The sequence below is a fragment of the Danio rerio genome, chromosome 16 (assembly GCF_049306965.1).
Source record: "Danio rerio strain Tuebingen ecotype United States chromosome 16, GRCz12tu, whole genome shotgun sequence".
NCBI lineage: Eukaryota > Metazoa > Chordata > Actinopteri > Cypriniformes > Danionidae > Danio > Danio rerio.
In genome coordinates, this window is record NC_133191.1 from 57,451,448 (window position 1) to 57,468,807 (window position 17,360).

General features: G+C 37.4%; 1 protein-coding gene across 11 annotated transcripts in view; it reads left to right on the forward strand.

Annotated features, from left to right (window-relative positions):
- Positions 1-17,360, forward strand: part of plekhg4b (pleckstrin homology domain containing, family G (with RhoGef domain) member 4B) — a 156,888-nt gene that overhangs the window by 29,330 nt on the left and 110,198 nt on the right. For 3 of the 11 annotated variants that reach the window (XM_073924406.1, XM_073924409.1, XM_073924412.1), the window contains exons 2-3: positions 1,985-2,055; positions 8,593-8,662. The exons of 2 other annotated variants lie outside the window; for them this stretch is intronic. The gene's annotated coding sequence lies outside the window, so the exon portion shown is untranslated. 11 annotated transcript variants of the gene reach the window in all.

The following is a 17,360-nucleotide window of genomic DNA, read 5'->3' on the forward strand; positions in this document are numbered from 1 at the left end:
CTGTCCCACTTTTTCTGATTTTGGGTTGTTGATAAGAACAAAGTCAGACCAAAACAAGTTGTATTTTTAGGTCATTTGGTTGTTTTGAGCGCTCACTGGTGGTCTCAGACGGGCTTTTATTGCTGTGAGTTTTGTACTGTCTGTAGTTTTGCTCTTGTGTGTGGAATGAATGAACACCTGCAGGAGCTGCTGAGAGTTTCCTGTAAACCATGTGACAATACACACTGACACCTGGAGACATACCTGTGCGTTTGAGAGAGAGAGAATGTGTGTGTGTGTGTGTGTGTGTGTGTGTGTGTGTGTGAGAGTGTTCACAACTCACTTCTCAATTGTCTAGCAACCATCAGTTAAAGTCAGAATTATTAGCCCATCTGTGTATTTGTTATATCAAGATTTTCTCAGCACATTTCTTATCATAATAGTTTTAATAACTCATTTCTAATAACTGATTTATTTTATATTTGCCATGATGATAGCAAATTGGGCAAGTTTGTTTGGGTTTTAGGCTAGTTTTTTTCAGATTTTGCAAATTTTAAGCAAAAAGTTTAGGTGTTGGGCTAGTTTGTTAGAGTTTTTGCTCATTTTGGAAATTTTGTTGGGGTTTTGGGCTAGTTTGTTTGAGATTTGGGCTAGTTTGTTTGAGATTTTGCTTGTTTTGGGTAAGTTTGTTTGGGTTTTGGGCAAGTTTGTTATTTTGCTCATTTTGGGCAAGTTTGTTTGGGTTTGGGCTAGTTTGAGATTTTGCTAATTTTGGGCAAGTTAGTTTGAGTTTTGGGGTAGTTAGTTTGAGATTTGGACTGGTTTGTTTAAGATTTGGGCTAGTTTGTTTAAGATTTGGGCTAGTTTGTTTAAGATTTGGGCTAGTTTGTTTGAGTTTTGGACTGGTTTGTTTGAGTTTTGGACTGGTTTGTTTGAGATTTGGGCTAGTTTGTTTGAAATTTTGCCAGTTCGGAGTAAGTTTGTTTGGGTTTTGGGCAAGTTTGTTTAAGATTTGGGCTAGTTTGTTTGAGATTTTGCCAGTTCGGGGTAAGTTTGTTTGAGTTTTGGGCTAGTTTGTTTGAGTTTTGGACTGGTTTGTTTGAGATTTGGACTGGTTTGTTTGAGTTTTGGGCTAGTTTGTTTGAAATTTTGCCAGTTTGGGGTAAGTTTGTTTGGGTTTTGGGCTGGTTTGTTTGAGTTTTGGACTGGTTTGTTTAAGATTTGGGCTAGTTTGTTTGAGATTTTGCCAGTTCGGGGTAAGTTTGTTTGAGTTTTGGACTGGTTTGTTTGAGATTTGGACTGGTTTGTTTGAGATTTGGGCTAGTTTGTTTGAAATTTTGCCAGTTTGGGGTAAGTTTGTTTGGGTTTTGGGCAAGTTTATTTGAGATTTGGGCTAGTTTGTTTGAAATTTTGCCAGTTTGGGGTAAGTTTGTTTGAGTTTTGGGCTGGTTTGTTTGAGTTTTGGACTGGTTTGTTTGAGATTTGGACTGGTTTGTTTGAGATTTGGGCTAGTTTGTTTGAAATTTTGCCAGTTTGGCGTAAGTTTGTTTGAGTTTTGGACTGCTTAAGGGGGCTAATAATATTGACCTAAAAACAATTAAAAACTGCTTTTATTTCAGCCGAAATAAAACAAATAAGACTTTCTCCAGAAGAAAAAAAAAATTTAAATACCGTGAAAAAATCCTGAATCTGTTCAACAGCATTTAGGAAATATCTGAGGAAAAGAGCTAATAAATTTGACTTGTACGTATTTTAAGTGTTGCATAAAGACTAGGAGTTCATCAAGGCTTAGCTATTGGGGATCCAAATAAACTTAACCTCTTGAGATTTCTCTGCAGATAGCGCTGTAACTGTGTTTCTCTTCAAACTGTACCGCTGTACTTGACTGTAATATCCAGAATCTTCCAGAGAGTGTAGATGTATAAACAGATGCGGGAGCGTGACGCCCCACTGGAGTCCTGCAGGAGCTCACATTTATTTTGGGTTTGGTGTTTTTTTTCCTCAGAGTGACTGCTGGACGTCTGTGCTGCGGTCAGACAGAGCAGCGCACGAGGACAAACACACCACTAGCAGCAGGTCAGACACTGTGCCATTATATATTCTTCATATAATTCTTCATATATTTATATCTTTATATTTTATTTTATTATATATCTTTTGAATAACTGTTTATCTTGGTATATCTTTGTATAATTAGCTTTTCTTGCAATGCATCTTCTTGTTGAATCACTGAATACCTCCTCAAGTATAAGTCGCTTTGAACAAATATGTGTGCTACATTCATTGCAATTTTAGATCAATATAAACTTATTAAAGTTTTAAAAGTATGGATTTATGATATTTTTAATGCATTGTTATAGTGTTTGTGAATTTTATTAGTTAACATTTTTAAGCATATAGATGCTATAATGTTTTAAAATAGATGTTTAAAAATGTTTTTTTATTTATTTTTTATTTTATTTTAGATTTCACACAATTTGAAGTATTATTGTGTTTTGTCTCATTTTGGTTAATGTCTATAGAGGTGTCTTAATAATTAAAGTGTTTTGTTTATTTATTTTTTTATTTTTTTATTGTCATTTTAGATACATTTTAAGCTTTAAAACTTTTAAAAGGGCGATTATATTAATATTACTAATATTGTTATAATTAATATTTATAGTATTTCAGCATTTTTTTATTTTGTTGTTAGTAATTTAGAGTTTATTTGTGATTTTTGTTTATTAGTATATAGCATAGCTATATAGATATTCTAATATTATAAATGTTTCTTTAAAAAGATTTGAAAAACATTTTTACATGCATGTTTTATTTAATGTTATTTTATTTCAGATTTAACAGAATTGTTAGCAGTATTGTTTGTCTTATTTTGGTTAAAAATACCTACATAGTTGTATTAATAATTAGATTGTTTTTAATAACTTTTTTAGATTTTATACATTTTTATATATTTTTAGCATTTTTAACATTTTTTAAAAATTGTTTTAAACAGTTTTTAGCAGACATTTTTTTTTGTGATATAGATATTATATACATATTTTGTATGTAGTGAGTATTTCTCCAACATTTATTAGATTTAATACCCACTAATAACCCGCTATTAAAAAACAACAACAGCAACAACAGATGAATGTTTTGATTGACAAGCTGTAATGTAGCTGGGGCGGGATGAATTTTGCTGTGGCGCCCCGCCATGGAGGAATGAATGTAGCGGAAACCATCTGTTATTAGTTGTTGGTTTTTAATCATGGCTATATATAGATTTCATCTATCCTTTTAAATAAATATGTTTGTTTATGGGCAGCACGGTGGCTCAGTGGTCAGCACTGTGGCCTCACAGCAAAAAGGTCACTGGTTCGAGTCCCGGCTGGGTCAGTTGATGTTTCTGTGTGGAGTTGGCAGTTCTCCCCGTGTTAGCGTGAGTTTCCTCTGAGTGCTTTAATTTCCCCCACAGTCTAAACCCATGCGCTATAGGGGAATTGATTTACTAAATTCAACCCAGGCTCATTCTGAAAACGTAGTCCCGTGGACGTTTCTGGAGACAGCGAAATACGTCCCGGGAGGTACGTATGGCTGCTTTACATTTTTTTAAGCGAACGCTAATGGGTGGTGTGACGCTGTTCCCTTTCGCGCTTACCAGCTGACCGCTTACCTCCGTGTGGAGGACTTTCCCACCGCAATCAGTTTGTCCAGTCAGCTTATTGTGTGCGTCGGCGGACATCAGATGCAGAGAGGAGGAGTTGACCACTGCGACTAGGTTCGAGGCCGGGGAAGAGCGGTTCCAGAAATCAGGTAGGACAAAAACATAATCCAAAAAATCAAGAGAACAAGTTCATAACAGGATGAGAACGTGGTGAAATCCGAAAACGTGGTGAAAAAATCAGACGAGGGCTTTTCTTTTTCTAGACGGCTTTTCTAAATTGTTGCTCGGGTTTAGGGAAGTGAGCGGGCGGGCGGGTCAATCGGTAAAACTGGTTGGGTTTAGGGAAGGAGGAGGGTGGATCAGCCGATTGGCCGGTCGCACAGTCAATCATTCAGTCGGTCAGACAGCGGCCTCTGGTGGGTTCACGCGAGAACAGCGCGGGCGCGAACAGCACTCGCGAGTGACATTCAAGATACGAAAAAGCGCACACAGCGGCCTCTAGCGGATTCGCGAAAACAAAAACTGCACAAATACGTACCTCCCGGCACGTATTTCACGGTCTCTAGAAAAGTCCACTGGACTACGTTTTCAGAATGAGCCTGGGTTGACTAAATTGGCCGTAGTGTATGAGTATGCAGGGTTCAACGTTAAGGATTTTTTTACTTGCCCTGGCAAAATTTTCATTGGCCACACCAAAGACAAAATTTTATTTAATAGTTATATTTTAGTCACATATTTTAAATACTGTGCCAAAAATAAGGTATATAATTATTTAAATGTTAATCAACTCAAATAATGTATTTAAATAATATTTAAGAAATAAATTGTATAATTAATAAATGTTAATAAAGTTAATTAATGTATAATAAGCAAAATGCTGTGTTAACAAAACAAAAAAGTCCTTATTGTTGAGCACTGAGTGTGTGTGTGTGTGTGTGTATGTGTATGTGTGTGTGTGTGTGTGTGTGTGTGTGTGTGTGTGTGTGTGTGTGTGTGTGTGTGTGTGTGTGTGTGTGTGAATGAGTGTGTATGGGTGTTTCTCAGTACTGGGTTGCAGCTGGAAGGGCATCCGCTGTGTAAAACATATGCTGGAATATTTGGCGGTTCATTCCGCTGTGGCAACCCCTGATGAATTAGGGTGTCTAAATATATAAATATTAGAAATATATCTGATTGACCTTTTGTGTGTAGTTTTGTTGTTGTTTGTGTCTTGTTTTTGTTATTGACGCAGTGAAGATGAAGCTGCTCTCTTCATTCATGTTCACTTTGACTGTTAGTGTTCTGCGTTTGCTGACCTTTGACCTTAGAGTGTTAAGAAGCTTGACCTCTAAGTTTGGTTCAAGGTAGATTTGTGTGTTAGATCTCACGCCCAGAGTCAAACCTCAGCTGATATGAAAAGTGTGACTGTGTGCAAATCAGTTTTTGAGTCATTTTATTAGTGTGTGTGTCTTTGTTTGTTTGTGTTTTTGAGTGTTTGTGTGTGCACACACTCATATAAGTATGTTTCATCCGTGTGTGCGTGTGTGTGTGTGTGTGTGAATGTAAGTGTTTTGAGTCGTTTTATTAGTGTTTGTGCATGTGTTTCTATATATGTGTGCGTGTGTGTGTCAGTGTGAGTGTCTGTCGGGATGTGTTTTCAAGTGTGTTATCAAGTGTGAGTGTGCATGTGTGTGTACGTTTGTGCATGCGTGTTGTATGTGTGTGTGTGTCTGTTGGTTTGTGTGTGTGTGTTTGTGTGTATGTATGTGTGTGTGTCTGTGTGTTTCTGTGTATCTGTTGGTCTATGTGTGTGTGTGTGTGTGTGTGTGTGTGTGTATGTGTGTGTGTCTGTGTGTTTCTGTGTATCTGTTGGTCTATGTGTGTGTGTGTGTGTGTGTGTGTGTGTGTGTACGTGTTTTTGTGACATATCAGGACACACATCTGTATAAGGACATGGGTATGACACAGGTATTACACAAAGGAAGTGAAATATAAGGACATTGGTGACGTCCTCACTTCTCAACATGCTTATAAATCCTACAGAACAAGTTTAATCAGAGAGTAAAGCTGCACAGTCTCCTGTGATGGTTGGGTTTAGGGGTGGGGTGAGGGCAATACAATATATGGTTTGGATAGTATAAAATGAATGGAAACCTATGTAATGTCCCCACTTTTCGCAAAAACAAACGTGTGTGTGTGTGTGTGTGTGTGTGTGTGTGTGTGTGTGTGTGTGTGTGTGTGTGTGTAACGTGAGCTCTGTGTTCTCCAGCCACCTGTGCTGACAGTCTAGAGAAGACAGCAGTCTTTGTGTTGGCAGGTCTGCTTGACTGAACACACACACTCAGTAGGGGGCGAGGGGACGACAGGTGCAGATAAAACACTACTGAGTGACCACCAGCACAGACACTGCGGTCTCCTGCTCAACACAGACACATTAAGCTGATGACAAACACAATACAAACTTACATATTCTGACAGACTATTACCATATCACCATAGCAACTATAGAATCATCACAACAGATCTATTACTGTAGTTGTTGTTACCATAGTAACTATAAAATCACCACAACAGATCAATTACTATAGTTGTTGTGTTACCATAGCAACAATAGACACTACAATAGCTCAGTTATTATAGTTGTTGTTACCATAGCAACTATAGAATCACAACAACAGATCAATTACTATAGTTCCTGTTGCCATAGCAACTATAGAATCACCAAAAAAGATCAGTTACTTTTGTTTCTTTACCATAGCAACCATAGTCACAACAATAGCTCAATTACTATAGTTGTTGTTACCATAGTAACTATTGAATCACCATGACAGACCAATTACTATAGTTGCTGTTTCCATAGAAACTATAGAATCACCATGACAGTTCAATTACTATAGCTGTTGTGTTACCATAGCAACTATAGAATCACCATGACAGATCAATTACTATAGTTGCTGTTGCCATAGCAACTATAGAATCATTATGACAGATCAATTACTATAGCTGTTGTGTTACCATATAGATTCACCATGACAGATCAATTACTAGTTATTGTGTTACCATAGCAACTATATAATCACCACAACATATCAATTACTATAGCTGTTGTTACCATAGCAACAATAAAACCACCATAATAGATCAATTACTATAGCTGTTGTGTTACCATAGCAATTATAGAATTACCACAGCAGGCCAATTACTATTGTTCTTGTTACCATAACAACCAGTCACAACAATAGCTCAATTATTATAGTTGTTCTTACCATAGCCACTATAAAATCACCACAACAGATCAATTACTATAGTTCTTGTTGCCATAGCAACTATAGAATCATCACAACAGATCAAGTAATATAGTTGTTGTGTTACCATAGCAACTATAGATTCACAACAACAGATCAATTACTATAGCTGTTGTGTTACCATAGCAACTATAGAATCACCACAACAGATCAATTACTATAGTTGTTGTTACTATAGCAACTGTAAAATCACCACGACAGATCAATTACTATAGGTGTTGTGTTACCATAGCAACTATAGAATCACCACAACAGATTAATTCAAGTACTTTACTATAGTGTGGTTCAAAAACACTATAGTATTTGCTATGTAATATCTAATACAGAAAAAAAAAAAAAAAACCCGCCATGCAGTTGAGCTCTGGGACGTGTGTGTGTGTGTGTGTGTGTGTGTGTGTGTGTGTGTGTGTGTGTTTAATGATCATCAATTAGCTGGAGTTGTTGAGTGTGATTGTTTGTGAGGGAGATTGATGAGTGTTTGAGTCTGTCCTCTTCACCAAACACTGAAAGTGAGGTTAAATATAAACCCTGCAGTCTTTCTCATTATCTCTTCATGTGCGCTAAACACCGTTTGACTGGGAGGTCAAGCAGTTCCCATAGAAGGACAAACTGTGTGTGTTTCTCAATCTGTGTTCATCCTTGACTTTCTGCTTCCCAAAACACACACTCACTGGCTAGAAGATGAAATCAGCCATGCACATACACAGCGTATGCTTTTCCAGCTGCAACCCAGTTCTGGGAAACATCCATACACACTCATTCACACACACTCATGCATTACCACCAATTTAATTCATCAATTCCACTATAGCACACGTGTTTGGAGAGTGGGGGAAACCGGAGCACCTAGAGGAAACCCACACTAACATGGGGAGAACATGCAAACTCCACACAGAAATGCCAACTGATCCAGCCGGGACTTGAACCAGTGATCTTCCTGCTGTGAGGCCACAGTGCTGACCACTGAGCAGTTTATAATTTATGGTCAAAATAATGTTTACTTTTATAAACAGACATTGTGTGTTGCCTCATGAGTTTTTGACTCTGTAAGTGACTGTATTTTATGATCCGTGGGTTCAGCTGCTCATGATTAATAAAGAAAGTCATTAGGATCTTAAATAATGTGTATTTTTAGGAGAACAATCCCTTTAAATGAGACCGAGCTCTGTTAGCAACCCAAAGAGCAACCTTTAAGCAGTAATGTGTTGAATTGTCCTTGAAGAGTCTGAAATCAGGCTTCTGTCTGTGCTGTTCACTCCTACATCAGATAGTGTGTGAGTGTGTGTGTGTGTGTGTGTGTGTGTGTGTGTGTGTGTGTGTGTGTGTGTGTGTGTGTGTGTGTGTGTGTGTGTGTGTGTGTGTGTGTGTGTGTGTGTGTGTGTGTGTGTGTGTGTGTGTGTGTTTGTGTGTCTGATTGTGTCGCTGTGACTGTGTGTGTGTGTGTGTGTGTGTGTGTGTGTGTGTTTGTGTGTCTGATTGTGTCGCTGTGACTGTGTGTGTGTGTGTGTGTGTGTGGCTTTGTCTGTATAAATCTGTGTATGTGTGTGTCTCTCTCTCTCTCTTTCTCTCTCTCTCTCTCTCTCTCTCTCTCTCTCTCTCTGTGTGTGTGTGTGTGTGTGTGTTTTCTCAAGGCTGTGTGAGCTGCTCACAGCACTAATGTGTCTTTTCTCTTCATGACGTCCACAGACTCACATCTACAGGATTTAGAGAGGAAACACACAGACACACACAGTAGTGGATTTACAGATTCAGATTTGTGAGTACATCACCTTTGATATTTGAGATTTCCTGTATATCTGGTGAGATCTGTTGTTGTTGTTTGTTTCAGTGTTGTATATAAAACATATTGCTGTACAATAATTGCATCTGTGATGATCTGCAGCAATGCACCAAGTCTAGGCTGCTTAGAAACCACAACTAATATACAGTACCTGCCATTCATATATATATATATATATATATATATATATATATATATATATATATATATATATATATATATATATATATATATATACAGTTGAAGTATTATTTGCCCCCTTCAGATTATTTTTTCTTTTTTAAATATTTTCTAAATGATGTTTAACAGAGCAAGGAAATTTTCACAGTACGTCTGATAATATTTTTTCTTCTGGAGAAAGTCTGATTTGTTTTATTTTGGCTAGAATAAAAGCAGTTTTTATTTTTTTAAACACCATTTTTGGGACAAAATTATTAGCCCCTTTAAGCAATTTTTTCTCGATAGTCTACGGAACAAACCATCGTTATACAATAACTTGCCTAATAACACTAACCTGCCTAGTTAACCTAATTGACCGAGTTAGATCTTTAAATGTCACTTTAAGCTGTATAGAAGTGTCTTGAAGAATATCTAGTCTAATATTATTTACTGTCGTCATGGCAAAGATAAAATAAATCAGTTATTAGAGATGAGTTAATAAAACTATTATGATTAGAAATGTGTTGAAGAAAATCTGCTCTCCGTTAAACAGAAATTGGGGAAAAAATAAACAAGTGGTCTAATAATTCAGGGGGGCTAATAATTCTGACTTTAACTATATATATATATATATATATATATATATATATATATATATATATATATATATATATATATATATATATATATATATATATATTAAACACCTTTTTTAGATGTAAAATGTTGAGAAAGGTTGTTTTGTTCTCTGCCATCCTGGAGAAAAGCTCAGATGTTGTACTCTGATGGTTTGATGGTGTTTCTTTAAAGTATCAGCTCATGGTTTTCTTCTCTGCTTGTGTTTAGTGAAGATGATTGAGTTATAATGTGTGGACATCATATACATATTAATATGTTATATTTTTATTTTTAGTGGATTTTTATTCTCAACGAGACTTCATTTGTTGGTAAAAAGTAGTTGAAAATAAAAAGTGAATATTTCCATGTGAATATACTGCATGTATACAGTATGAAATAATCTGTCAATGAGCTAAGCAAAGAAATCTTGTTTTTGCTTTAGACATAAGATTATTTTACTCTTTCCAGTGGCAGAGTATTTTGCTTGTCATAAGTAGGTCCACACAGAATCTGCGCGCGCAGAATTCCGCAGATTTTCCACAGATTTTCCACAGATTTTTAGCCCCCTCACAGAGTCAGCCCCCAAAGGCGAGACGATGAATTGCAGTTTTACTTACTTCCATATTGGCTTCACGAGGAAGAGCGGGAGGTTGCCGTTTGCTGTAGAAACTATACCTACACACAGTTCTGTCCAAACAGCTTACAAAAGATGATTTTTATCATTGGTGCCCTTTAAAACCACCTAAATGATCTTCTTTAAAAGCAAAAAGAAGTAAATGTTTTAAAAAGTGAACGGAAAATGAATGAAATGTTTTGGATTTTTATTTTAGCTATTATTGTTATTTGAGCTATTGTTGATTATTTATTTATATATACTGTTATACAGCAAGCCTATTTATTTATTTATCTATTTGTTTATTTATTTAATTAAAAAAGTGTTGCTGTATATAAAAAACGTCTTTAAATGTATTAAATTTTAGGCCATGAAATAGCCATTAAAGCTGATAAGATCTTATGATGCTTTCTTTTCACTATAATAATATAAAATATGTTGAATATAACATTTTTTACAAACATTATACCACATATTAAATATTCTATAATTTATATGTAGTGCTGTCAAAATTAGTGCGTTAACGCATGCTATTTATTTGAAATATTTAACGCGTTAAAAAAATTAACGCAATTAATGCAGTTATAGTTTTTTATTTCCTGTTGTGGTGGACGTGTGTTTAACATGCAAAGAAATATGGATAAGACCAAGGAAGCACTATTTGAAGGCAAGTTTCAGTATAAAATAATTCATGTCGCATTATCAGGCTCTCCATGCAATTTCATATGTTTCATTTTTACTTTCGACTTCTGTTTTAATGGAATTTGATACCGCATGACGAACAGACAGAAAAACCTCTGCATTTCGTGACTCTGTGGTCCTTTAAGGTAATCAAAAATCGCTGCTTACATGGTAGACTCTTAATAAGAGTGTTATCTTAAACATATTAAAATCAGAGTATTGGTGTTCATGTACATATACTCAGAATGTGCCAGATGAAGTCGCGAGCTGTCAAAGACAGAGCATTTCTCTGCCTTTAAGCATGAGCCCTCAAATGTGTCATTAAGTTTGACATGTTTCCCCCTTAAACACAACTTTTGTAAAGCGTCTGCTTCGCGTTGTTGTGTCAGAATCCTTATAAAATACAGACATACTTTAGAACACTTAGTTTAAGCAAATTTGATGAACGCGATCATGCGTGTTGAATCTGAAGGGAGTCTCTCCAGCTGCCCTTTCCTGCATGCGTTTCTATATTGTTTCTACTTTACATTTACATTTAGTCATTTTGCAGAAGCTTTTATGCGAAGCGACTTACAAATGAGGACAAGAAAGCAATTTACACAACTATAAGAGCAACAATGAATAAGTGCTGTAGGCAAGTTTCAGGTGTGTAAAGTCTAAGAAGGAAAGCATTAGTAATTTTATATTTTTTTGTGTAGTTAGTTGAGGAGTCAGAAAGGGAGTTGCATATTAGTAAGGAAAGTGGATATTAAATAGTTGAGTTTTTAGTCGTTTCTTGAAGACAGCGAGTGACTCTGCCGTTCTGATGCAGTTAGGGAGTTCATTCCACCAACTGGGCAGATTGAACGTGAGCGTTCGCGAAAGTGATTTCTTCCCTCTTTGGGATGGAACCACGAGGCGACGTTCATTCACAGAACGCACGTTTCTGGAGGGCACATACATCTGCAGAAGTGAGAGCAGATAAGAAGGAGCAAAGCCAGAAGTCGCTTTGTAAGCAAACATCAGAGCTTTGAATTTGATGCGAGCAGCAACTGGCAGCCAGTGCAAACGGATGAGCAGCGGAGTGACATGTGCTCTTTTAGGTTCATTAAAGACCACTCGTGCTGCTGCGTTCTGAAGCAGTTGAAGATGTTTGATAGAGTTAGCTGTGAGCCCGGCTAGTAGAGAGTTGCAGTAATCCAGTCTGGAGAGAACAAGAGCTTGAACAAGGAGTTGAGCTGCATGTTCAGATAGGAATGGTCGGACCTTTCTGATGTTATAGAGTGTGAATCTGCACGATCGAGCAGTTCTAGAAATGTGGTCAGAGAAGTTTAGTTGGTCATCAATCGTTACTCCAAGGCTTTTCACTGTTTTGGATGCAGTAATGGTTGCCCCGTCTATCTGGATTGAAAAGTTATGATGTAGAGTCGGGTTGGCAGAAACGTCCAGCATTTCTGTTTTCGTGAGATTTAGCTGAAGATGATGATCTTTCATCCAGCGTGAAATGTCTGACAGGCAGGCTGAGATGCGAGCTGGAACCGAGGGATCATCAAGGTGAAGAGAGAGGTATAGCTGAGTATCATCAGCATAGCAGTGGTACGAGAATACATGTTTCTTTATAATTAATGTTCTCAATTCACTGCAGTACAACTGTACAATGAGTACAATTGTTTGTATTCAATACTTTATTATTATTATAATTTTTCATATCTGCAATTCTTGTATTTTGGCATTTTTTTGCACTCCACTTAGAATCCAACATGGAAATCAATGTTTTCTTGATTGGCGTTGATTGTTTTGAAATTGCCTGTGTTTTAATTTCTGTAATAAATATGGCATGCCAGGATCTTTATGGTTTATTGTGGGTTTGTTGTTTACATGAAGAAATCTGTCACAAGTTAACCAAAAATTCTAATAAACAATTATATTTTGAATGGAAGTAGTTTTTGTCTTGTGTTTACATTAATTTTACATGCGATTAATCGCGATTAAAAAAGTGTGATTAATTAGTTAACTTATTTCAATCGATTGACAGCACTATTAATATACAATTTCACATCACACACCTTTGTCTTTTTCTAGCCCAAATATCAAACAACTCTTAAATCAAGAAACATTTTCTAGACAAATCAAAAATAAATAAGAAATAATATGCCAAAATAAAGGGAGTTTTCCTTTAAAACAAGCTAAATAATCTGCCATTAGGGTCAGCAAAATAATCTTGTTTTTATTTTTGATATAACATTATTTCTCTTACTCCGGTGGCAGATTATTGTGCTTGTTTTAAGGAAAAACTCACTTCATTTTGACATGTAATTAATGAAAACAAGCCAATATGTTTTACTTGCCTAGAAAATGCTCCTTGATTTAAGAATGTTTATATATTTAGACTAGAAACAAGACAAGAAACGCATTTTTGCAGTGCATTTGTCTTCAATATCACATATAGTAATAGTCAATCTATAATCAATATCTGCAGCGGCTCTACTGCAGAGATTGATTGACAGCATCAGTGGCGAATGAGCAGAGTTTGATTGACAGCATGAGTGTAGTGAATGTGCAGCGTCTGATTGGCTGTGGCCTCCTAAAGGAAGTGTGCAGTAAAGTGCGGGTGGCCTGCAGTGAGACCAGGGTGTCACATTCCTCATCAGGGTGAGTGTGTGTAGTGTATGAGTGTGTGTGCAGTGAGTGCGCGGGACTGACCCTCCTCGGCAAACACTGATGTCAAACTGAGCGTCAGCGCACGCCACATCTGTCAATCACAGCACACTCCGCAGTGAACGCTGTGTTTATTTTGAATCCCTATCACATTTACAGCATCATTCTACACTACTAGTGGACTGTATATTAAATTATTAGTTGCATGTCATTCCAGTTTAAGGTAAATTAATAAAGAATGCTTGAAATGTACATGTATTTCTGGAAAGAGACTTGTTTATAGAGCGTTTATTGCGTTCAGCTTCTGTAGGTGGAGGTTATCTGTTGCACGCTTGAGTTTGGATTATGGGAAAGTGCGCAGGGCTGCTGTTCTTTTCATTGGACTAATGTGTGCTGTTGGTGTTATCAGATGGATTCTGCCACCGGGGAGACTCTTATCTGCCTCTAAAACAGCCTTTCTGAGCCTGAAGAACATATTTTGGAGATATTTTCAGCAGCCGCTTTTGAAAAACAGGAAACAGAGTGACTGATGTTGATGTTTTTATTCCTCCTCAAACCCATTTGCATGGGTAAACGAGCATCTGCTAGCCAAAAAAAACAAAACAGGACTTTAATTTTGTAATGATAACTCTCTTATATACTTGCTTGAGTCCTTGTGAAGTCGTTGTGGCAGTTTGGATTGTAGATGAAACAGCTGCTGTGTACAAGACGAGTAGCACAAAACTTGAGTTGCATGGATATACACTCACCGGCCACTTTATTAGGTACACCTGTCCAGCTGCTCGTTAACGCAAAATTCTAATCAGCCAATCACATGGCAGCAACTCAATGCATTTAGGCATGTAGACATGGTCAAGACGATCTGCTGCAGTTCAAACCGAGCATCAGAATGGGGAGGAAAGGGGATTTAAGTGACTTTGAACGTGGCATGGTTTTTAGTGTCAGACGGGCTGCTCTGAGTATTTCAGCAACTGCTGATCTACTGGGATTTTCATGCACAAGTAGCTCTAGAGTTTACAGAGAATGGTCTGACAAAGAGGAAATATCCAGTAAGCGGAAGTTCTGTGGGCGCAAATGCCTTGTTGTTGATGCCAGAGGTCAGAGGAGAATGGCCAGACTGGTTCCAGCTGATAGAAAGGCAACAGTAACTCAAATAAGCACTCGTTACAACCGAGCTCTGCAGAAGAGCATCTCTGAACACACAACACGTCCAACCTTGAGGCGGATGGGCTACAGCAGCAGAAGAGCACACCGGGTGCCGCTCCTGTCAGCTAAGAACAGGAAACTGAGGCTACAATTCACACAGACTCACCAAAACTGGACAAAAGAAGATTGGAGAAACGTTGCTGCTCTGATGAGTCTCCATTTCTGCTCACACATTCAGATCAGGTCAGAATTTGGCATCAACAACATGAAAGCATGGATCCATCCTGCCTTGTATTAATGGTTCAGGCTGGTGGTGGTGGTGTAATGGTGTGGGGGAGATTTTCTTGGCACACTTTGGGCTCATTAGTACCAATTGAGCATGGTGTCAACTCCACAGCCTACCTGAGTATTGCTGCTGACCATGTCCATCCCTTTATGAGCACAGTGTCTCCATCTTCTGATGGCTACTTCCAGCAGGATAACACACCATGTCATAACTGTCATAACCATCTCAGACTGGTTTCTTGAACATGATGATGAGTTCACTGCACTCAAATGGCCTCCACAGTCCACACTGGCACTTCTGAAGGCAAAAGGGAGTCCAACACGGTATTAGTAAGGTGTACCTAATAAAGTGGCCGGTGAGAATATTTGGATATACTGTAATGTATAGACAATTTTATGCCAAAAATCTTTAGGATGTTACATGAATGTGCTCTTACGACTAGTTTTAAGTTAAACAGCCGAGTTCAATTGTTTCCTCCATTCATTCATCCATTTGAAAAACCTGGAACGAAACGCACACAATCTGAGACAAACCGTGACATTGTTTGTTTACAGCCCAAATAACTGTTTGCTTCACATTTGTTAGACTCTATAGTCCATGAAACATGACAAATGATAGGAATTCAGTCAGAAAAGTAGCACAAAAAAAATAAGTCATGCCTGGGGTGGCAGGGTGGCTCAGTGGTTAGCACTGTGGTCTCACAGCAAGAAAGGCACTGGTTCGAGTGCCGCCTGGGCGTTTCTGTGTGGAGTTTGCATTATTTCACATATCTAAAGTTCAGTTTCAAGCAGTTTATTTTATATTTTTTAGATCTGAGGTGAGCTATCTGCTGCTGCTTTCAGTAAAATGGCAATAAATGTCATGTAAAATGGCCATCAGACTCACATTATTAGCATTTAACAGGAAATAAAGCACGTGAGGTGTGCCTGAGCTGATCATTGCCATTTATCCTGTTGTTCAGCTGCAGGAAATAGAAGCCATTTCTAGTAGACTAGTTTGAAGTGTTGATTAGGACAAAAACTCCTTTTAATATGGGGAATATTCCTTCTGTTGTTTGCCCTTGCTTTTATATAGAACATGACTTAAATCAGCCTCGCTCTTGGTGTCGTCAGTCTGGCAACCTGTGCTTGCATATGTTTTGATCCAGGAATGCAATACCTAGTTCAACCACTGGGTGTCAAACCTACATACTGCACCTTTAAATAATCAAAACAATCATTTAAATGTGATGCAATATATTTTTATTCACTAATTTTATGTTTAGATTTGAATATTTAGATCTTTTGTTTAAAAACAAAAACATTGCAGAATATTTGGATACAATAAAAAATAAAAAAAATTGCCTTTTATTATATTTATATGCAACATGTATGTATTCTCAGGATTGTGTATGTTACGTACAGAGCAATACATAATGTAGTTCTTCATCAGGAGATGTCCAGTTAAAACTTAATTTGTGAAACATAAATTTGACATCATGATACATCATGGCACAGTGGTTAGCTCTGTGGCCTCACAGCAAGAAGCTTGCTGGTTCGAGTCCCGGCTTGGCATTTGGCATTTCTGTGTAGCCTTTGCATGTTCTCCCCATGTTGGCGTGGGTTCGCTCCAGGTGCTCCGGTTTCCCCCACAAGTCCAAACACATGCGCGATAGAGGAAATGATGAACTGAAACGGCCGTAATGTAAGAGTGTGTGTGCATGCAAGCGTGTATAGATGTTTCCCAGTACTGGGTTGCAGCTGGAAAGGCATCCACTGCGTTAAACATATGTTAGAATAGTTGGCGGTTCGTTCCGCTGTGGTGACCCCTGATAAATAGAGGGACTAAGCTGAAGGAAACTGAATGAATGAATATACATCAGGTTAAGCAGTCTTGAAGTAAAGCCATCTAGTGGAGAGCTGCATGAAGGATGGATTTAGACTTTTGGATGTCTGCAGAGATACGGCTCAGTGTTTATTAAAGCCCTTAAATAACTCAATCTGATACGAGAGGCATTTCCTGTGTGTCCTGTTGTTGTGTTTGTGTGTGCATGAATTTATATAAAGCTGTGTTATGGTGCTGGCTTCTCTCATTTCATTTACATTTATGCATTAAGCAGATTTGCATGGCATTTAAAGTGGACATTTGAGGATTCACTCAATGCTTTTGGATGTGCTTGTTGTTGTGATGTTTTACGTGGTGGTCAGGGTTGCCAAGTGTGCTGTTTTTGGGCTTTTTCTTTTGCAGGTTAAAGATTTGACATACTGCCTCAGTTACATTTGGTTGTATTCAATTATTTAGCTTTTTCTAACCAAATTTTGCCAAATGATAACAACTGTGCAAGGATGATGAAATGGAGTAATTTAATTATTTTAGCAGATATAGTATGTGAACTGGGATGCAGCACATATCTCAGAAGGCAACTTGTTTCACTGATTCACCTAAGTTCAAAGTAAAGTGTATGCAGATTGTACAATTTTATTTATTTAAAAAATAATAATTATATATATATATATATATATATATATATATATATATATATATATATATATATA